At 40.8% G+C, this 23,667-nt stretch overlaps 1 protein-coding gene across 2 annotated transcripts in view; it reads left to right on the top strand.

Annotated features, from left to right (window-relative positions):
• Window positions 1–16,260: 16,260 nt before the first annotated feature.
• gli1 (GLI family zinc finger 1) overlaps window positions 16,261–23,667 on the top strand; it is a 51,700-nt gene continuing 44,293 nt past the window's right edge. For both annotated transcript variants that reach the window (XM_072451732.1, XM_072451731.1), the window contains exon 1: window positions 16,261–16,446. The gene's annotated coding sequence lies outside the window, so the exon portion shown is untranslated. The remainder of the gene's footprint in view (window positions 16,447–23,667) is intronic.

The following is a 23,667-nucleotide window of genomic DNA, read 5'->3' as shown; positions in this document are numbered from 1 at the left end:
GTTGCACCTGTTTGTACATTTCCTAGTGCCTGTGCTCATAAATTAATGAATTAGTCTAGTTATTATAAATCTGGCTGGGTAGCCCATGCTATCGTCGCCATTCTGACAGCAATATTTGTACAGGTAATCAGTTAGGTAATAGTCCTCCTGACACCACATGAACCCAGGGTCACTTCCCAGAGTCACAGGCAAACATTGAGCAGTCGTGAACAACTGCATGTGTGCAATTATGTCTGTCATCGAGCTGCTGACTTCATGTAATGAGATGCTCGGATCAATTCAAAACACATTACAATAATGTAATGAAAGAGTTTGAGCAAATGCAAAAAGCACTTTACCTTTAAAACCTTTTTTAAACTCAGGAGGCTGCGACCTAACTGTGTAAATAATAAATGTTGTTCTCTGTAAAGGCCATGTAATTGTTCATGAACATTAAGCGTATGTTTATTTTTATATAATGCTATATTTTGATGTGTATATATGTTCAAATGGAAAAATGCCTTTTGATAAATAAACCATTGTCAATCAACACTAAATTGCCAGTATCAGACTCCTTCTCATAAATGAACAGAATACCTCATAGGTTTGAAGACGTGTCATTAAGCAATAAGAGTTAATTATTGCAATGTCACACATCTCTTTCACATGGAGAAAGTGCCCCATCATTGCCCCTGACAGAGCGTCTGTGGGGCAAAGGCAAAGTGCTTTATGGACTGTCTGTGTCTGTTTGGTCAACAGTTGTCACATTCTCCTGGCATTGATCCAGCATGAATTCATATGGATGTTTAGACAAGGACAATTTTATTTTCTAAAATTATGCTTGCCACACTCACATACGTAAAATCTACATAAATGATTATTCTAGCAGCACAGATGTTTGACAATGTTCTCACAACTGCAAGGGCCTTAGTTTGGAATTGTTTTGATTCCATGCCAAAGTTGGCCAACAGCCCCTGTCCAGCCAGAGGGTAAATGGAGGTTTCACCATCCAAAATGGACTATAACCAGACTGTGTAAACTGATCTCATTTTTGAATGGTATTATGTCCTCATAAGTTAAAATAACATTACTTTAACCACGCTTCTCCCTCTTCTGTTCTACCAACATACACCCAGTATGTTACCTGCCCCACCAGAGACAATAGAACATTGGACTTGTTTTTTGCCAACACCAAAGAGGCTTATTCTTCTTCCCCCTTCCCCAGAGTCGGCTCTACCTCCTGAGGAGACTCAGGTCTTTTGGAGTGACAGGGCCACTCCTGAAGACCTTCTACGACTCTGTGGTGGCATCAGCCCTCCTGTACGGTGTGGCCTGCTGGAGCAGCAGCATCACAGAGAGGGAGAGGAAGAGGCTGGACAGAGTCATCAAGAAGTCCAGCTCCGTCCTGGGCTGTGCTCTGGACTCGGTGCAGGAGGTGGGGGACAGGAGGGTCCTGGCTAGATTTACATCTATGCTGGACCATGAGTGCCACCCCTGCAGGACACTCTGTCCACTCTGGAGAGCAGCTTCAGTGAGAGACTGATCCACCCTCGCTGTGTGAAGGAAAGGTTTCGCAGGTCTTTCCTTCTGCTGCTGTCAGACTTTATAACAAACACTGTTAGTCCTGAACACTCGCAATACTGACCTACTGTCGTGATTCATGTGCAATTACTGTGAAATTCATGTGCAATCCATGTGCCGTCGTGACACATATTCATGTGCAATTACTGTCGTGATCACATGCAATGGTATTTATGTATTTATTTATTTATTTATTTGTCTATGGGAGTTTTTATTTATTTATAGGAGATCTTCTACTGAAAGTGTTTTTCAGACTTCCTATAAGTGATCTGTTCTTCTGTATCTTCCTGCGTTGCACCAATGAAATTTCCCCATGTGGGACAATAAAGGAATATCTTATCTTATCTTAAATAAAAGCATCTACATCATTTCAGACTACAAACATCAGCTATAGTGCAAGAGGTGACTTGTCTCTCAGTCATTCATCATAGTGTTTACCTGATGTATGTCTTGAAATCAAACAAAAAGTTTAGTTTAAGTCATATACTAGTTAGGCTTTGAGACAGTCGCACACGATTCGAAGGTCAGCTCCAACCACTTCATGCCGTTGCTGTGTTTTTTGGACAAGACACTCCCTCTTCCTCCCTATGTATGAACATCGTGTGAGTAATTAGTGGTGAATATACTGCGATTACTGTGCCAAAGCGTGTGCAGCGGCCTGGTGCCTGGTGGTCCGTTACAGGCCGTTTCTGGCGATGGCCACCTACTGACCCACTACTGAGGAGCGAAAGCCTACTGACTTACTGATACACTGACACACTGACCCACACAGCCACTGTTTGCCATGTGCCACTAAAAGCCCTAATCCTTCACTCCGCGCACAATCCAATAAATCCCCCGGGGCCGCTAAGATGGCCGTCACCCGTCATGATAGGACACTCTCTCTTCTGGAGCGGGTAAACAGTAAACAGTGCCTGATACCGTGAAGAGGATTTGCAGATCATTCAGGTCATGTATCTATAATCTGTGTATTCAAACCTCATTTCTCAGCATGTTTAAAACGTGTTATTGTGGTGATCAAAGAGGTTTTATGATGCTTTTAACTTTCTTTTCAGGTTGCTTTATAAACTTTCAAGCCGTGATAGACCTGTATATTTCAAAATGGAGATGGTGGCATTAGAAAGGGGTTGTGGCGCTTATACCTGCTAAAGATAAATATACAATTACCGTATTTTTGTATAAATCGCACCAGCCAAAAAATGCATAAAAACATATTTAAGTTGCACTGGAGTATGAAACGCGGTTGCAAGTGTGAAAATAACACATTATATCACATATAAGTCACTCCGGAGCATAAGTATATATATATATATAAGTATATAAGAATAAATATAAGTATAAGTCGCACCCCGGCCAAAACTATGGAAAAAGGTGCGACTTATGTTTCCTAAAATACGGTGATCATGTTAAGCATCTTTCTGTTTCAGTGGAGAGAGAATAGCGTGTGGATAATGTGTGCAACATGACATTTTAGAGTGGTTTCATGTCGAGTCACGGCTCTTAAGAAATGAGTTTGATGAGTTGATTAGTTTGATGAGTTGATTAAGAGCGGCCTGAGAGAAAGTCATGTTGAGTGTTCTTCCTTGAGAACGGAGCACTTCAAATAACTTTTAAATCCACAGGCTGATCCCATTATGCCAGACCTACATACCTGTTTTAAATCTGTGTTACATCAGAATAGCCTAGTTACCGAACACTTTCCTCCAGCCTCACCCCGAACTCTCCCGTCATGTGCTCGGTTAATCATGGGCTGGACCGGATCAGCCTATTTTGTTGTTGTTTTTTTACTTTTAATGTTGCTGCAAGTAGGAATGTTTGCAGTAGTTATTCCATGTTTACTAGTATGAATAATAGTACAAGTGGTAGAAAGTTGTAGTGACAACAGTAGTAGCTTATATAAGTTGTTGCTGTAATAGCATTAGTGTTTCAGTAGTTATTAGAGTAAGTAGTAGAGGTTGTGTTAGTAGTGGGCTGCAGAACAGAAAAAATAAGTATAATTTGTTGTAATTGTGGCAAGTAGCAAGAGGTAGTGTTTATTAACATAGGTTAGTATTAGTATTAGTATTAGTATTGGTATTAGTATTAGTATTAGTATTAGTATTAGTAATAGTATAAGCAATCATAAAAGTAACAACAGAAGTGAGTTCAAAAAGCAGCATGAGAGTAGAGATAGTAAAAGCATTGGTAGAATATATTGCACAGTAATCTTTTTTATTATTTTATTTCTATTTTTTTTTTAGTTCTGTTTGATTAATATTGTCTAGTGAGTATTTGTCACATGAGAGCACTGTTTGAGGGTCACTGGTTCTAATTAGCTTGAGATGAGGAATCTAATTAAAAGCCCGTATGTTATTGTGGAGGGTGCACGGTGGCAAAGGCAGTTAGCGCATGGGTTCGATTCCTGGACCAGACCAACGTCCAAAGACGATGTGTTAGGCAAAATTGGCAACTCTAAGTTGGCCCTAGTGAATGAATGTGAAAGTGAATGTTTGTCTGTAATGTCTATGTCTCTGTGTTGGCCCTGCGACGAGTTGGCCACTGTCCAGGCTGTACCCCGCCTAAGGCCTGAAGTCACTGGGATAGGCTCCAGTGACCTGCGACCCCAAAAGGGAACAAGCGGTAGAAAATGGATGGATGGATGTTATTGTGGTGTTTACTCACTGGTGTTTTGGCCAGATCATGCCAGTGGACACGGCGGACTGTTCTGGACTTTCCCCGGGACCCGCTCCACAGCGTGCTGGTCAGCTGCAAGAGCTCGGTCAGCAATAGACTTATTTGCCATCAAACTGTTGAACTCTGTACTGTGAAATCCTCTTTGTCATGTCAGCGTGCAATATTCTGTTATAGAGAAAAAACTAAATGAAAAAATAATTTTCACTTGGGAATGAATTAAGTTAAAATAAAGTAAGATAAGATAAGATATGCCTTTATTTGTCCACACATGGGGAAATGTTGGTGTTGCAACGCAAGTAGATACAGAAGAGAAGAACAGATAACTTATAGGAAGTTTTAAAAACACTCTTCAACTCTTATAAACAAAAACTCTTATAAAAAAATCTCCTATAGACATAACCTCTCATATTCTTAATAAGGAATAGAGGGGGAAAAATAAATAAAGATAGCTAGCCAAAATAATTCTAATAATAGTGGTAAAGTAAGCACTCTTTACTTTAGCACTATTGTGTGCTTGTTTGTGTAGCATCTGTGATTTATTTTATACATTAGTTAATCCAAATTGTCTGATTATGATCTTGTTTTGTAGTTTTTGTCAGCAGAAGGCACTAGACTAGAAAAGATTGACAATGGGTATACATTGCACAAATCTACTTTTTGTTACTTTTGTGTGATGCTATTGACTACCATATTTTCCAGACTATAATATATTCGCACCAGCCAAAAAATGCCTAATAGAAAAGAAAAAAAACATATATAGGTCACACTAGAGTATGAAATGCGGTTGCAAGTGTGAAAATAACAAGTCGCTCCGGAGTATAAGTATATAAGTATAAATATAAGTATAAGTAGCACCCCGGCCAAAATTATGAAAAAAGGTGTGATTTATAGTCCGGAAAATACGGGTATACAACAGTTGTGGGTTAAGGGTCGTCCAAGCAAACTCAACCCTTCCTCACATCATTAAAGTAAGATTGTAACTGGAGTAAAGTGCCTCTGCTTTTTCAAGTAAAAGGATGAAGCTTCTTTGAGTACAAGAACCACTTTGTCCACAAACTAGCAATACAATACTCTACCTGATATAAGGTTTCCAGCAAGGACCCAATAAACCAAAATACAAGTATCAGAAGTATAGAGTTTGTTTCCAGGGTTGTGGGTGGCTGTGTTATGAACCGAAGCACTATTCTGTCATTTGCTTCCCTCTATACTTATACTATATTAAACCTTGTCACTTAGACTTTGAATGCCTTACAGCCATTTTGTGACGCCATCAATTTCACTTACCGGCACATGATGATACTTCTTGGCACTCGCAGCCTTCGCTCGAATCCTTAGGCGTTGCTCATTGGGCCAGGTTGTTGGCACCACACCCGTCTAATAAATCTGACGAACAAAAGACGGTGGAAAGTGTGTTAGACGGTTTCTCATCTCCACGACAGAACACGCAGTTAGGGCACAGGCAGGCAGAGCGCGAGTCTAATATGATCTCACGGCTGGCTGTTAGATGTTACACCCAACTTGTCTAATCACAGTTATAGAGAGTCTATTCTATTTCCAATGAGGTTCTGGAAAGTGCAGGCGACGACAGAGAGATGTCTCCAAGAACAGTCCCCGGTGCATATTTGGGATCTACTAAACACCAAAAGCACATCAACTGTTTGAGTGTGAGAAGTATTCAAACTCATGGCAAACCTTGTGGACATAAAATAGCCTTTTGCTACTTACCCTGCCCCAGGAAACAGACTTGAAGATGAACATTTCTCATTGTACTTGTCACAATTAATGACGCAATTGGAATAAAAGAGTACTAACTAGACAAACAAATGCCACTGTGCTGCTTATTGGACTTACTCACAGCTTCTAGATCTAGAATGTCAGGTGAGAACAGGATGTTGAGGGGTCACCTAATGTTTGATGAAAGCACACATAGCTAAAGGCTTTTTTGTAACATTCTACAAGCCGTGGGGGTCCGGCGGTTCCTTAGAAGTATGATGGGGAGCTCAGAGTTGGACCGCTCCGAAACAAGCTCAAGATGAAAAATAATGTTTCCCCACTTCATTTCTGTTCATTTATTTGCATTTCTCATTAAATCATTATCATTAGCACAAGTAGCTCCTGGTCCAAAGACAACATGATCTCACTGCTGAATGGTGCCAAGGGTAGCAGCTTCCTGGGGTCATATTGGGCCACTTGTACAAATAGACACGAACAAGCGGACACCAACTCCAGGTCATTACGGGGAAGTGGCAATTTTAGCAACCGACGAGCTAACGGTCACATGCTGTTGTATAATAAACGCAATTTGAACGAAGAAATTGTAGACCACAGCGTTTGTGTCCGGCTCTGACTATTTGCTGCATGTCCTTCCCCTCTTCATCCCCATTTCCTCTTGCCTACATGCCAAATTTAAAAAAAAGTCACTACCCAGTCCCCATTGCTCGCGTTCACGCAGCAAAAGTGGGTGAAAGTTGCTTTTTAACTGGTTTTACACTATAAAAGCAAATCTGAATGAAGCATAACAACACGACGTCATCTTAAAACATGCAGCAACACTCCAGATTGCTGAGGATAATTATGATTTATTTGCCTTGCCTACTTTTTCACACTTACATTCAAAGCCCAACCAGCACTTACATGTTTCTAATTGACCCAGTAAAGCGTGTTGATGTTTCACATGCATTACTCAACATGTTTAATCCACTTGCTTCCAATAATGCTGGGGTGAATGTCAGTGTTTTGTATCTTTTTCCTCCATGGACAGGCCACAGTTTCTTATGTTTGCATGTGTTTCTGCCCCAGCACTAATGAGGACATAGGTGGTTGTCTTAAAAGGACAGTGATCCGCAGGAGCCTGCATCAGCACTGCTCAGGGAATTAACGGCAGTGCTCAGAGTTCTTCCTTCATCTCAGGTCTTATACCACTCAGGCCTGGACCTAATTCTGTCAAAGGCTGAAGCCACTCGAGCCAATCAGGTCATTCTCATTCACACACGAGCCGTAACCACAGTGTCATAGAATATAAACCTGTTGTATAGAATAGTTTGACCTCCTGTACCACTTTTCATCCCGTTTGTTTGACACTAAGCAAGAGTAGCCATGGTAACCTGAACCTTCAACTTTGGCTCAGTCCTGGTTCAGACCAAATGGAAGTAGATAGCGACACCTGCTGTTGAGGACTGATATTTTAATCCATCTAAAATGCAAATAATACACATGAGCTCAGGATGGACTGGGATCAAATAACTTTCCATATACAAATCAATAAAACAAAACAAATTCAGAACAAAAAATTTTGAGTAATTGTAAACCGGTACATCCTCTTTCTTCGATTCAGAAGTTAGAGTTAAGAACAAGAGTTTTGTTTATAAGAGTTTTTTTCTATTAAGAGTGTTTTTGTTTTTTTTAAAGTTTCCTATAAGTTATCTGTTCTTTTAATTCTGTATCTACTTACGTTGCGACACCAAAATTTCCCCATTGTGTGGACAAATAAATGCATATCTTATCTTAAATCAAATCTTAGTGTTACGATTGTTGTTAACGATTATTCACGATTATTAGTCACAAATTAGATTACACTTAATTTTAAGTTTCAAAATTTGGCCCTTTGTGAATAAAGTTTGGACTCCCCAGTCTAGAAAGTGAAGATGCTCTGTCTTGTACAATGCTGCCATCTGGTGTAAAGGTAAAATACTGCTACTACTCATCTCATTAATTAGTCATCTGCACAGAACCTGTTTTGTGATTTCTGTATTTTAATGATTTTCTTCTTGTTGTGTGAAGCACTTTGAGTTGCTTTGTGTACGAACTGTGCTCTACAAATAAACTTGTCTGGCCTGCAAGCTGAAACACACATGTCGTGTAATCCCTCATCCGTCCAGGAGTGTTCCATAGTAGAAGAAGATTCAGTTGTAGTCATCTGGACTCTGTTTTTAGGAAAACAAAATGTTTCAACACTAATCCAAGAGTCATTCTCAATCAGAATGATTCCGGGATGAGTGTTGAAACGAGTCCAGATGAGCCCAGTGTCTTGTGTCTAAATAAGGAAGTTCCTTAAAGATGAAAAGACATCAGTGGATGATATCTTTAAATCACATTTATTTTTAGTGCAAAATAAATTACTCCAACTTTAACTGTACTTCCATTGAACTAAAGTTTTTACTGCAGTTGTGCAAAGATAAACCATGATTTGACTTGGTTAAATGGCTTCTCAAATGTGAAAATAATTACACATTCGTTACGCAGACGTCTTACTTTTACTATGCAAATCCATTAAATGATTACAACAGAAAACATAATATTAAAAACTACCACACAGTAAATACTAGGCTAACATTTTCAAATGTTTCATTAAAATAAAGGATACAAAATTATTTGTATTAACAAAACAAACAATGACTTGTTTGAACTGAACTGTGAATGAAAAAAGCTTTAATAGAGTCACTGCAGGGCTAAAACCATGAAATGACTCATCTTGACTATAAACAATCATCAGTCATTTTTTGATCATCGTTATTGTTATCTGAACAATGCAAACTCCAACTTTAGAACAAAGACAGAACAAGTATTAAATCTAAATGTCTTTCTTTTTTTTATGAAAAAAACAATACACTTTATTTGTAAGTATTCACTATCTAGAAGCCTTCAGTCACCAGATTCCAGTCTTTATTTGATTGATATTGTATAAAGGTCTCAATGTACAATAGAAATAAATGTTTGACTAGTCGACTAAACAAAATAATAATCTGTGACTAGTTGACGACTAAAACAATCGTTAGTTGCAGCACTACATCCCGTCAACAAGGCCAAACGTACCTTTCCATCCCCACGAGAGAAGGAGCGCTTCTGCTGCTGCTTCTACTCTGCATCTTCACTCACGGGCTCAGGTATGGGCGGTGTCCAGAGCTCCCTTATATGTAGCTGCGGCCCCGGGACCCCGGGCCAATGAGATGAAAACATGTGCACAGCCATCTGCAATGGAAAAACAAATCCAGTCCAATCCTGTCAGAGATGCACTGGGTTTGGCCTGGTGGAGGAGTGCTGTCCAGCTGCTCAGAGCATGGACAAATCCTTTCTCTGCTCTCACTCTGACCACTGTCTCTGTAGTCACTGGTCCCTGTCCTCATGTGAGTCCACAAACAGCCCCTGCAGCCACTCTCTGCACAAATACATATCTCACAAAGACGTCAGGCGCAGGTACTTTAGTAGGTATAATAGGTTATAATATAATATAATAGGCGATAAAAAGTATATGCATACAAGCTGACTACAAACATTGTGCATAGAATAATCATCAACTGAACCACTACATTACCAAAGAAAAAACTGAATTTGTGAGCATCTTGTGCAGTTAAGTTCCCCTGAGCACGTGCATGATTGTCTTTTGACTTCCTGTGACTAATCCGTCTTGTTGTGTAAGCTAACGGTAAGAAGAGCACACTTTTTACAAGAAAAACTGCTACTTTCAACCTAAACCGCAGTGACTCTGTGTCGTTTCCAAAACTGTCTAAAAACCAGAAAGACCAGGCTGTTTCTTGGAACAAACTTGGAGCAAAGCCTAAACGATACAAAGATAACGTGAAGTCGCCTAAAATACAGCTCACCAACAGATTTTTACCACTTTCAGAGATGGAATTAAATGAAAAAAGGAAAGATGACGTGGCCAAAATACAGCGAGGAGGATCTGTGCCAGGAGCCAAGGTCACAAAGATTGTTTTGGTTGGAGACGGCGCGATAAGTCACGTGACGCATGAAAAGATAAACACACATTCTTTTCCAAGCGCCACTTTTTCTGAGATAACGTCACTCCTTCCAAATATTATGGCTAAGCATGGAGGAGCTAAACAGCTGATTGTGCACGTGGGTGCAGTGGACATGCGGCGGTAACAGACTGAAGTTTTGAAAAAAGACTTCTTGAAGTTATTCGACGTGCTTGATAAAATGGAAATCAAAACATTCATAAGTGGACCTCTTCCAAACATCGACAGGAGGATAAACAAGTTTAGCCGGCTTCTTCAGCTGAACACATGGCTGTCCAAAGAGTGTTCCCCGAGAGGACTACACTACATTGAGAACTTCTATCTATTCTGGAAACGAGAGGACCTGTTTAAGAGAAATGCCCCCCACCTATGCAGAGGTGGAGTGAGGGTGCTGACAGAGAACCTGCTCCACGCTCTGAGGCATTGGACTGGGCCTGGACAGGGTCCTGAGCAGATAGTTAGAGAAGAAAGGAATGAGAGAAGAATTCCTGCTCCATCAGCCAGAGACCGAGCCAATGTTTCAACATCAAAAGCACCACAACCTCAGCCTCCACCAAAGGATTCATCAGCAGCTGCTCCACCACCACCAGCAAAGGATTCAGCTCCGCATTCACCTCCACCGCCTCCAGCAAAGGAACAATCTTCAAAGGCCTTGGACCCATCTGTGACAAGCCCAACAACATCCCTGTCATCGCCCCTGCCTTCACACCAGCCCTGGGTTCCCCCTGCAACATCTACTCCCACTAAAGATTCATCATTCTCCTTCTCATCTCCACTCTCACCCATGGGCCTTCCCAGCCATTTTGAAAGTCTGATCAAATCAGGCATTAAGATGGCTCCACTCACGCCCAATATAGCAAGGGCTATGTCTTCCCTGCACAAGCCGACTACACCAACAAAAGCCCCACCACCCATCCCCCCTTGCCTCTCACCTGGTCCCAAACTCTCCTTGGCTACAAAAGCCCCACCACCCATCCAACCTCGCCTTTCACCTGGTATCTCCCATAGCTAGGATGCACTGGGTCTCAGCGTTGCCGGGACTTATTGTCACATTAAAAATCAAACCAACCCGGGGCCCTATGTAAAAAGAGCCCCCCCTAGTGCTATTTCTGTAGTCACATCATCACAGAGATGGAAAAACAAAATGCGAGTCAGGCCCAATCTGAGAAATGTGATTCATATTCCCTGTGAAAAGATAAAGCCCAGTCTCACTGAAACTAGTCTGAAACTTGCTGTGCTAAATGTCAGATCCTTATGTAACAAATCTCTCTTAATTAATAATTTTATTTCTTCTTATAATCTTGATTTTATGTTTTTAACTGAAACATGGCTTCACAAAAACACAGGAAATGTAGTTCTGATAGAATCTGCTCCACCCAACTTTAAGTTTGAATCTGAAACACGAGAAAACAAAAAAGGGGGTTGAGTCTGTGCTGTCTTTAGAGATGAAATAATTACCCGCAGGTTGTCTTTTGGGGTGTTTTCATCATTTGAGTATGTATCCTTTAAAATGGAGCTAAAACGGTCTCCATCCATTCTCTTCATTGTTTTATACAAGCCTCCCCAGCACTGCCAAAGTTTTATTGATGATTTTACTGAGATGCTTTCAGTCGTATGCACAGACTTTGATGGTTTGGTCATTACAGGTGATTTCAATGTGCATGTTGATAATATTTGTAACAGAAACGCTAAAGAGCTTGATGCTGTCCTTGAAACCTTCAGTCTTACTCAGCATGTGAGAGGCCCCACCCACAGCAAAGGACACACTCTAGATCTCATAATTACAAAGGGGGTAAATATTTCAAATGTTAATGTGATCGATGTTGCTCTGTCTGATCATTTCTGTGTCTTCTTTGACCTGTCTGTTTCTCCCAAACCTCCGGTTGGTCCTGCAGTTGTTCAGAGGAGACACATAAGTGATGGCACAGGTGCACTGTTTATGGAAATGATAAACTTTGAAAATGTCTCATGTTCTAATGTAAATGATTTGTTGAACTCTGTTACATCTAGTGTTTTGAATGTTCTGGACACCATCGCCCCTATAAAGGTTAAAATGGTTAAAAATAAGCAGAAGGCGCCGTGGAGAAATGATGATTCGGTCAGGGCACAGAAAAGGGAGTGCCGCAGGGCCGAACGGAAATGGCGCAAGTCAAAGCTCCAGGTTCAAAAAGAGATTTACAAAGAAAAGCTGAACATGTACAACCTAATCTTATGTAGAACTAGGGAAAGATATTTTTCTGAAATAATTGGAAGCTGCAGTAACAACTCGCGTGTCCTGTTTGCCACAGTAAACAGATTAACAAACCCTCCAGCTCAGCTGCCGTTAGAACTCATTTCCACATCCAAGTGTAATGAGTTTGCATTATTCTTTAATGACAAAATTCAGGGCATTAAAAATGCTATAAATCCCACAATGCAAAAAATTACCCTAAAACCACCAAGACACTTAGAGCTAACTCACTTTGCACCAGTAACTGACAAAACTGTCCATGAGATCATCACCAGTCTGAGTTCATCTACATGCTGCCTTGATGTGTTACCCACCAAATTTCTAAAGTCTGTGCTGAACAGTTTGTTAGCACCATTCACTCGCATAGTTAACATGTCGCTTCAATCTGGAACATTCCCAAAGTCTTTGAAAACTGCGGTCATAAAGCCTCTCCTAAAGAAGAGCAGTCTTGATGCCGCAGTACTGAGTCATTACCGGCCCATCTCTAATCTAACATTTTGGGGCAAAGTCCTTGAAAAGGTTGTTTACCAACAACTCACAGATTTCCTCTTAATAAACAACTCATTTGATGTTTTTCAGTCAGGTTTTAGACCTCATCACAGCACTGAGATTGCTCTTGTCAAGGTGACAAATGACATCCGCCTGAACACTGACACGGGCAAAGCCTCAGTCTTAATTCTGTTAGATTTGAGTGCTGCTTTTGACACTGTCGATCATGGGATCCTCTTACAGAGACTAGAGGACTGGGTGGGCATCACTGGCACTGCCCTAAACTGGTTAAGGTCCCATCTGGAAGACAGGAAGTACTTTGTTGAAATTGGTAGCTGTGTCTCAGACCACATGACCCTGACCTGTGGAGTGCCCCAAGGGTCAGTCCTGGGTCCCCTTCTGTTCAACCTCTACATGCTGCCGTTGGGTCAGTTGATACGCAGTGAAAATGTGTCCTATCACAATTATGCAGACGACACTCAGATCTATGTTTCACTATCGGCAGGTGACTATGGACCAGTAGATTCACTCTGTCACTGCATCCAACAGATCAGTTTGTGGATGCAAAACAACTTTCTCCAGCTGAACTCAGACAAGACTGAAATAATCGTTTTTGGCCCACAGAAACAAAGAGAAAGTGTTAGCGGTCACCTCCAGAGTCTCGCTCTAAAACCTACAAACCAAATTAGAAATCTGGGGGTAATAATGGACTCAGACTTGAACTTTAATAGCCATGTCAAATCAATAACATCAGCAGCTTTTTACCATCTAAAAAACATTGCCAAAATCAAAAATATACTGTCAAAACCAGATTTAGAGAGACTTATCCACGCGTTTGTCTCCAGTAGATTAGACTACTGTAACGGCCTGCTCACTGGTCTCTCCAAACGAGCTGTAAAACAGCTGCAGTACATCCAGAACGCTGCTGCTCGGGTCCTGACCAGAACCAGGAAGTATGAGCACATTAGTCCTGTTCTCAGGTCTCTGCACTGGCTCCCTGTGGCTCAGAGAATAGACTTTAAAGCAGCTCTGCTTGTGTACAAGTCTCTCCATGGCCTAGCACCAAAGTACATCTTGGATATGTTAGTGCCATATGAACCATCTCGGACTCTGAGGACCTCAGGGACCGGCCTCCTGCTGGTGCCCAGAGTCAGAACTAAACATGGGGAATCTGCATTTCAGTTTTATGCAGCTAAAATCTGGAACATTCTTCCTGAAGATGTGAGACAGGCTTCTACTCTGACAATGTTCAAATCTAAGCTAAAAACAGTTTTGTTTAGCTGCGCATATGACTGAAAGGATTTTTTCTTTGCACTCTTCTCTTTTGTTTGTGATTTTATTAGTTTAGAAAATCAGTTGGATTGATAATTTTTAATTTAGTTAATTTTATTGTAGTTAATTTTTATCTTTGCACTCTTCTCTTTTGTTTGTGATTTTATTAGTTTAGAAAATCAGTTGGATTGATAATTTTTAATTTAGTTAATTTTATTGTATTTCTGTAATTTCTTTGTGATTTCAATGCATTTTTCCTGCTGTGTGAAGCACTTTGAATTGCCTTGTGTATGAAATGTGCTCTACAAATAAACTTGCCTTGCCTTGCCTAACTATGAGCTTTACTACGAGACATCTGTGACTTTTATTTTTCGCCCCTTCACCTTTCCACTCAAGGCCCCAGCCACGACTTGGACATGTGATTCTCTCACTGATCTCACTGATCCTGCAGCAGTGTAAAGGCAAATTTGAATCTAACGATATCGACTACATTTTCCATGTATTTTCCGTCCACAAACAGCAGTGTTTACATGTGTTAACCGTTTCTGTGGGTAGTAGAAAAAGCTTCAGTTGTAGTCATCTCAAATAAGATGGCCACAGGGTATAGTACTAGATGTAATAGAGATGTAAATACTCACATTATTTGCAGTATAGTTTGCATATAGTGGAGGCTTTGCTGCTCACCTGGGATCCTGCAGCAGCCTGGACTCGACACTGAGCCATGGAGCATATGGTTCAGCATCTGCGCCTCCCTGTCCGTCCGTCTGCACGAGGATCTCAGTGTCAATCTCTAAACTCTCATTCACAGAATCTGATCTAAGCTCGCCAGCATGTTGTCAATGAAGCAGCACCTTCTCAGGTCACCAACTGTGCAACAGCTTTCATCAGGCCTTGTACAGTCAAAAAGAAAGGTTATTTTCATAGGCTTGATTTACAGTCAGCATGTTGAACTAAATGCATGCAGTTTGTGAGCAGGCATTTACAAATGTTACAGACAAGCTGCAACTATCATGAAGCCTAAACAGTGGTGATAGTGACAATGTACAACAGTAAAAGTACTGTACTTAAGTACATCTGAGGGCACTATCTTTACGTTGTACAGCTAAGTACATTTCTTTATGGTTTGAGACCACCTGAAATAGCTATAGGATTATTTTCAGCATGTTACCTAAAGACTTTGAGCGCAAACAAAAATATATAGATAAAAATGACTTGATACAATGAGTTAACCAAAAATTAATGAGTAATTCATATTCATAAAAAAATGAGAATTGTATTTTATCGTTAATGTCATTGCTTGTTGGAGTTTGTTGTACATTACAGTTTTATGTGCAGGTTAAGAGAGCTCAAAAGGAGTAGAAAAAATACTCCTACTCCACTTATTATATAAAGCCAGTTAAAAATCCACTTTCACCCACTTTTGCTGTGTGAACGCGAGCAATGGGGACTGGGTAGTCCCCATTGACTAATTAGGGACTAGGGAATAATAGGGACTTAGTTCTTGGTACTGCCATGTGCGAACACGCCTTTAGTGCAAACTACTAATTGACTTGCAGCGGGACAAACCTGTTGCTTGGTCCCCGGTCCAGCGGGTTAAGTCCAGGCCTGGTTTTGAGCTGCAGCAGGAGCATCATCCACACACGATCCACACATGGTCCAGGCCTGGTTTTGGGCTGCAGCAGGAGCATCATCCACACACGATCCACACACGGCGCTGCCACACACGCTGCAGTGACGTAAGCACACGCATTCATACATTCATCATTTCATTCAGGAACAGTAGAAATGACGGACAGAGTCAGAATGCGCCGCGTGAACTCTGGCGCGGGACATGCACCAGGGTCTACATAACTCTTCACAACTTCAACTGAATAAACGTGCAACAAAGACAAACCTTAAAGTGGAAAAGATGAGCGCGTGACGTTTATTTAAAAGTTGGAATAAGAAAGAATAAGACAAGTAGTAGAAGTTTTTTTACTTCTTTTTTTTATTTTTTTATTTTTTTTTATAAGAAAAACAAAAAGTGAACTTCCTGTTTCGGGGTGGTCCACACAGACTGAGGAGAAAGGGAGGAGGAGGAGGAGGAGGAGGGGGAGCAGGGGTGCAGCATTCCCGCATTGGCTGAACAGCTCACTCCGGGGCGCTGTGCGGGACTCCAGAGACGAACATGGGCTTCGTTTTGCTCGCAGTCCGCGGAAAGTGACACAAAAACACCGCCATGGAGGTGAAACGCGCGTGAAACGGGGGATAAAGCGGCCGTCTTTTTTTTCTTTTTTTTTCATCCCCATCTGAATCTGATCCTAACGGGACAAAGAAGGAGTAAGACAGAGACCGAGGGGAGAGAGGGGGGGGGCTCCCAACTGGAAACTTTCACAGCCTTTTCTTGGACCGTATTCCCCTCCACGGATTCTGGGAAACAAGTTAAGAAAGAAAGTTTAATGCCTAACATCACTGCATGAAGCAAAGGTAAGCAAGTCTCCACTCTTGTATTCCACATCACGTTTGCACGGTCCTAATGCACAAGTTGTAATAGGAATATAATTATCTGCAAAGAGTTGTGAAGAAAATGAAGACAAATGTAGTTGTTTGTAGTAACTGTGTTTTGGTGCTGGTAAAGTGGCCCTTTGCTTAACGGATTGGCTGACCTTTGTGTCAAACTGGGGTCATTAACTTGTATTAATTATGGCATATCACATTTGGCTCTGTGCTAATGTTTTCAGGCTGCTTGCCCTTAGTGTTTTGTGGGAACTCTGTATAATTTGGTGTTTTTAACTTTATATGCTGATAATAGATCAATTATTCACCAGCATTAAATATGTTATTGATATTAAAACAGTCTTTTTTCCCCTAACTTTATCCTATCAAGAAGAGAGGCAGTTGAACTAAACGCCAGTCTAGATTGGATATACGATGTGTGGTGGTTTGTGGTGATTTAGATCTTGGGTTTGCATGCTGTGGGCCTATAGCTGTGGTGCTGGTTTGTCTGTGGTACTTGTACACGGCTCTAGAAGGGCTCCTGCTCCCGTTGCTACCAGTAACTTTTGAAATCATCTGGCTCCGACGGGCCAGGGTCGCCCGGGAACAGCTGTTTCTTGTAACCTGACATACTTGAGGTGCCAATATCTTTTCCAAATGTGAGTTTCTCTTAGGACACCCACAAACGACATCCTCTGGCTCAACTGGACAAAGAGTGGACACGAGGCACCTATGCGAACGTGTCAGGGAGGTTTGGGATTAGAATATGTGTTGTGCCAATGTCTTTTCCAAATGTTTGACGTTCTTTCAGGTCAACATGTCAAGAAACGTCCGTAATAGTGAAAAGTAAAAGAGCATTTTAGGCAAATAGTGATAAAATATGACTAAAGGGTTCTGTACGCTGCTATTCTGAGTGAAAGAATGAACCTTTAACACTGCCTTAGACCCCTTCCCATAATGCAGTACCTGTTTTGTAGTTTTGTAGCGTAAAAGGCATGTGATGTTTGCTTGGTGCTGGTCAGGGCTCATGCGTGTTTATCTTTGCATAATTAGGAACAGTATTTTGATATATCTGCGTTGTATCGCACATTACTGTACAATCTTAAGTCTTTTTTGGTGTGAATAAGTGTAATCTGATCATTGCAGCAGCGGGAGCCTATTAACTAATGTGCAGAGATTAGGAGCGGCTCTTAATGCAGTGGATGTGTAAGGACTAAAGAGCGTCAACACTGGACTCAATGGACTAACCAAAGCCTTATTTCTTCCACAGTGACAGTGAGAAGTGGTGAGCACACAGACACACAGCCTGTTTACTCAGGCTCTCACACAGAACGAGCATCATCACCAGCAAACACGGGATATTAGCAACCGTATGAGAGCGATTTATCAAACCGGTACTAAACTAGATAATGGAGAAATGACTAATTAGCTGTGTCAATAATTAGGGGGTCAGCATCTGTTTAAATAGTTTGGTCAGGCGGACTGTGGCCTGGATTCTTGCCAGTTGCAGTGGCTAAGTAGTTGTAGGATCGAAAAGGCCATTCATTACTGTAGTTTTACTTTATTTACGTCTTACATTCAGTCAAATATACAATAATTCCTTGCACTTTAATGTCTGAAAACACCATCCCGCCGATACAATTTCAGTTATTAATGAACATCTACAAGGTAAATGCCGTAATTTAGCTCACAAACTGTTTATTCACGTTGAAGTCGAGGAGCCTTAACAAATAGGATCGGTCTGCCGAGTGTTTGTTTATTAAATGTCAAGCCCTTGAGTCATACTTCGCTCGCACCTTAAACGTTGCATTCCTGTTGTTGTTGGTTCTCCCAGTTGCAGAGGGGATAAGAGTTGGAGAGAGGGAAGTGCACTTGTCCATCGGTGAGGTGTGAAAGACTCCGCAGGGTGCTTCCTCGCTCTGGCTCTAGTGTATAAAGTGCGGTAAGGCCAAAAGGCTCCTAATGGGAATTCTTCTTAAACAAATAGAGCGGAGACGGGGGTGCACAATGTGGTTTTATCAGGGCCGTGATCAGCCGTGATAAGTCAGGATGAATACAGTACGGGGAAATGTCTTGTGTGGGGTCAGGAGATAGAGTCCTGGGGCAAAAGGATGTATTATTTGTACTTCACACATCACAAGTAGTGTGTCATATTATGTGTTTATCATAATAAAATAGAAATACATCAGTGACAATGGTGGAGGAAGTACTTGCGTTTTGTTACCTAAGCAAAAAAATGATTCAAGTAAAGTAAAGTAAAAGTAAAAAAATCGACTAAACGGTTGAAAGTGAAATGTACTTTAAAGTGCCGGACTGCAGTATTGTGAGTACAAATCCAGCTCCCACATTTTGCTGCAGGTCTTTCCCCAGTCTCATTCCCATGTCATGCCATAGTCTTAGTCTAATAAAGACCACGAGTATAAAAATCCTTAAAAACTAAAAAAATATATATATCTAAATAAGTTAAATACTGGCTATTGTGAGGTTCCCCTGTATTTAATGCATAAAGACTAATCATATATTTTGCAGGTAGTCAAAATATCTTCTAATATATAGCACAAATACATTTAGGTTCAGGTCAAATACCGTATTTTCCGGACCTTTTTTCATAGTTTTGGCCGGAATGCGACTTATATTTATACTTATATACAACTTACGTGTTATATTATTTGTTATTTTCACTCTTACAACCGCATTTCATACTCCAGTGCAACTTAAATATATGTTTTTTTCTTCTCTATTATGCATTTTTCGGCTGGTGCGACTTACAGTCCAGAAAATACGGTAAATGTACAGAGTGGCAGAAGGAAGCACTAGTGTTGTGTCATGATACTATACAAACTAAATATACAGTACAAACTAAAATGTGAAACTAAGGAATATTCTGGATTCTCAAAACCAGTTTCGATACCACAATGATTATCTAAAAAGGATCTTTTTTCAGACGAGGTTTTCGACAGTAGACTGATATTGTTTGTTTTAATCAGGGTCTTATACTAGTTCTGATAAAACTCAACATAATTCTAAAACTGTTCAGTAAAGGTCACATTTTATCCTGTTCATGTGATATATATATTTTTTTGTATCGATACTTGTTTCTAATGAATACCTGGTTTCGATACTAGTTTGACGTAAAAGACAGTGTTGACCGTGGATCCTGTTGACGCACTAGTCTTAAGTTTTCATGCCTTTTACTTACAATATTGTCTGCATAAGATGAAATAAAGCATCATAAAGCATCTCAGCACTGGGCTACTCTCAGGTCGCATGATGTCGGCAGGCAGCAACAAGTGGTATGTTTTTGTCCAGATTCCATTTCGGGCCGCTCAGCAAGACCCCAGTGTCACGTGACGCCCCCGCAATCCTCCGCTGACCCCCCCCTCCTACCTTAGACCCCCCCCCTCCCCACCTCGGACCACCCTCACTGAGATCACAGCCCCTCAATCAGGCCCTTTCACACTCACTGAACCTGAAACAATCAGGGTTTAATAGCAGCTGTCTGTCTGTGCCGGCCTTGGCTGGCAACAAGCGAGGGGCAGGAGAGGGACGGCAGGACGGGGCCGAGGATGCTCCAAGGGACACACTTTTTATCCCGCGTCTCCTTTCTCTGCTCCTCTGCTTTACTGCCGTCTTCAAATGGGCCGCTGCTTGTCAGGGATTGGCATTCAGAGGTTATTTTGGGTTCACTGGACTGAGGTGGTTCTGTGTTCAAACTATTGTACTGCTCTGTATCGATCCTTTAAACCTCTGAGTCTCTTTATGATCCAGAGGCATTGTGAACATATGGTGTTGGTGGATTTGATTGTTGTCAAATAAATTATTTATATAAAGGAGAATCAGAGTTCACAGTAATGGTCCGTGTCGATAAACTTGACGGTCGGCCCTGTAATTACAATAGTCTGTCATAATTGTCTGCTAAATCTGCTGTTCCATCTAAAACCACTTTTCATAGGGTGACAATGCTAGTATTTGCAGGTTATGCCAAACTAATTATATAATTATATACTAATTATAGAGCTACGATGGGTGGGCCATAGGGACAAATCTCTCTCAAATCTCTATATTTTTTGGAGTATCCCGAGTCAGACATTAGTCGTATCCAAAGGAAGTGTGTAAACAACAACAACAACAACAACAACAACAACAACAACAACAACAACAACAACAACTTGTCTTTAAAGACTTTGGTTGAGGTTTAATGATATATATAAACAGTGAAATGTCCTTAATAATAATACTAAGATTGCTCTTCTCTCTCCTTTTCATTCATTCTCAGTTTAACTGTATGTCACTGATGTATTTTATTATATGTTATGAATAAAATTAAATAAATAATACTAATTTTAAAAATGTATATATAATGTTTACTTTTCATTCTTATTGTTATCAGCTCTTTTGTAGCATTCTTTAATACAAACGATAAACTCGACATTCAGATTTTGCTTATCATTCACAATATTATCTCCTAGGTTACGGTGGTGCAGAAGTTTAGTTGGTTTCCTCATCCAAGCGTGTTCTGCATTAGTCACGTTTCGACTGGCCCTGTTCTCGCAGACCGCTTCACTTTAGAGCGACTTGGGACGCTTCTGTTAATGGCGGTTCTGTCCGGTAGGCCAGGCTTTGTGACTGGTTCTGACTGGAAGGGCATCCAATACAAAACCTGGGCCAATCACCATGCAAACCAAAAAACTAAATGTAGACAATTCAATTTTTTTTTGGATGAGGTTGGTTTCTTTCCCAAAGGTAGCAGCAACAGCAGTAGTTAAAAAGCAATAGAAATAACCTATAAGTAATTATTTTGGTTTTACTATAACTAATTGGTAACTAAACAAACTCTCTCCGTTCTGGTAATATGCGAGAGAACATGTAATGATGCTGAAAGTGGGAGGAGGGGGTCTTACTAAGTAGTGGGCTGACACCAGAGGCCAAAGGCATTAGGGCTTGAATTGAGTCAGTCAAAGGGCAAACATAATGAGAGGGAAATGTTGCCGTCTTTGGAGAAACTTGCAAATTCACATTTACTCAGCACATGCAGTACATCAGGTCAATTCCATGTAATCAATAGCTCAGAGCAATAGAAATCCTGTACATTGTTTTTGAATTCTTGCAGCTGTAATTTAAAGAGGAAAATAAATCACAATTATGAATTAATAAATTGACCTGCACTACTTTTTACTGCTTATTACTTTTGAATAATACTCACAGACTATAAAACACCCAAAACTAAGCAATACATCATGCGTTACTTTTGGTTTATTTAATTGAGTGAATTTAACTGCCTCAAAACTCAATTCATAAAAGTAGAATAACTTTTGAATGCGACCAAACTGTGGTAGAGTATTCTCATTACCTTTTACTTTTAGTTACAGATCTAGGAGTGTAGCTCTGACAAACGTGCACCTGAATGACGTCATGAAACCTGTATTTGAAAGTGTGTGTTGCAGCTTATGACTCACAGTGCGTCCAGTCGTCGGGCAGAAAGTGGCGTGGGGGCGGTGTTTATTATTGCAGGCCGTTGCCCTGGTTACAGTGCATTTGGTCGCTGCCATCATCATCAGTGTAATTTCAACACAAGGTTTACAGTCCACTTCTGACGAGAGCTGAGATGTGGATTCACCACACAGAATATAAAGAATATAAAGAACATTATACCGCCTCACGAAGTACTCCAAACATTTGTCTTCAACAATTGACCTCTACTGCACTATAACTATTATCAACAGTAGTAGAATTACATTTTGCTGTCGACAGCCACAACTAACGACTAGTTCTTCAAGTCACTTGAGGAAGAAAGTTGGGAAATGTTTTAAAAAACATTGCTTTGTGATTTGATTTTGTAGTTGTGTGTCTCAATATCGTTATCTGAGAAGAGAAAACACCCTGCTCTGGTTCATGTTGGCAGATGGTCCAAGATTCTTCCACATACCACATAATACCACATTAAACCAGGCATTATGACAATAGCACATGCGCTGAGAGCTCTGCAGTTGTGTTTGTGTTTATCTGTGTAGTTTGTCTGTGGTCCTGCCAGGGCCTCATGGCCTCAGGTCATCTTTCTAAATGAGAATTGGTTTGCAAACATTTGACCTAAAAATGTACGGTGACACGGTCTAACAAAAGTTACTTTTAGAGTATGTTCACTTTTTTAAACTTGATGGACTTCATTTGGTTTGATCCTGTTCTAGTCCTTGTTTAGACCTGATGCACTAAATTGTTGGTTCTATATTCATATGCAGTTTTTAGTTCTGCTATTTTGCATGTGTGATAATTATTGGTTTTAAATATCGCTTATAATGGAAACATTATGAAAAATACAATTTTAAAAGTCCTTATTTAAAAATACTAATATTTGTGTTAATGTACTTAGTGATAACCCAAGTTGTTTTACAGTTATGTACATTTTGTAGATTTTGGGTCCGTAAGCCTCTTTTGACAGGATAGTACAGCGTGAAATGAGACGCTCAAGACGCTGCTGCCCGCCCCACATAGCAGGCATATGTACTATCCACTCAGCCATGAGCGGCACCATTTTGTACATCTTAACACTTTGGGACATTTTGTTGTTGGTTGTAAAACATTGTTTGGGTGATAGATCAGTACTTCCTTGTATAATACTGTAACCGTGATGATCGCCGGGCCAAACCGCACTTACCACAGTAACATTGTTGTTTCATAACGCTTGTTTATAAGAATGAACTAAAGTGGTCAGCTTTTGGGAGCCACCGGCAGAGATATGGATTTGTTGTTAAGATTCTTTTGTTCTTCTGCAGTTTTTCTCTGTCATTCATATTCAGTTGGAGCCTGGGTGTCTCCTTAGCCCGTTTCTATTCCCGTTTGTCTGCCGAGTGTGTGTGAGCTGTCACATGTGAGGACTTGGGGAGGCTGGCCCATGCCACGTTAACCAGATCGGATGCCATAACAGGAAGTGGGCACATGCACAGTGACACACGTACATGACTTATTACCACTCAGGGCCAAATCCAGGCATCCTCGTCACTGATACGCTGACACGAATATCTGCTCAGGGTCAAAGGTAACGGCGCCCTCCGTCAAACTGAGCCAATTTACAACCCGTGTTTGCCAGGACGTCCTGTCTGCAGTGGACTCTGAGGGAGAGAGGGTGGAAATGCTTAAAAAAGTGTAATCGTTGTCTATAGCGTGAAGACGGACAGACAAGTACTACTCACGGCCGACTTCTGTGTCATGACAATA

This window comes from Eucyclogobius newberryi, unplaced genomic scaffold (assembly GCF_026437365.1).
Source record: "Eucyclogobius newberryi isolate DKJ021-1_F unplaced genomic scaffold, fEucNew1.0.hap1 SCAF_19, whole genome shotgun sequence".
NCBI classification, from domain to species: Eukaryota; Metazoa; Chordata; class Actinopteri; order Gobiiformes; family Gobiidae; genus Eucyclogobius; species Eucyclogobius newberryi.
This window is presented reverse-complemented; position numbering and strand designations above follow the sequence as displayed.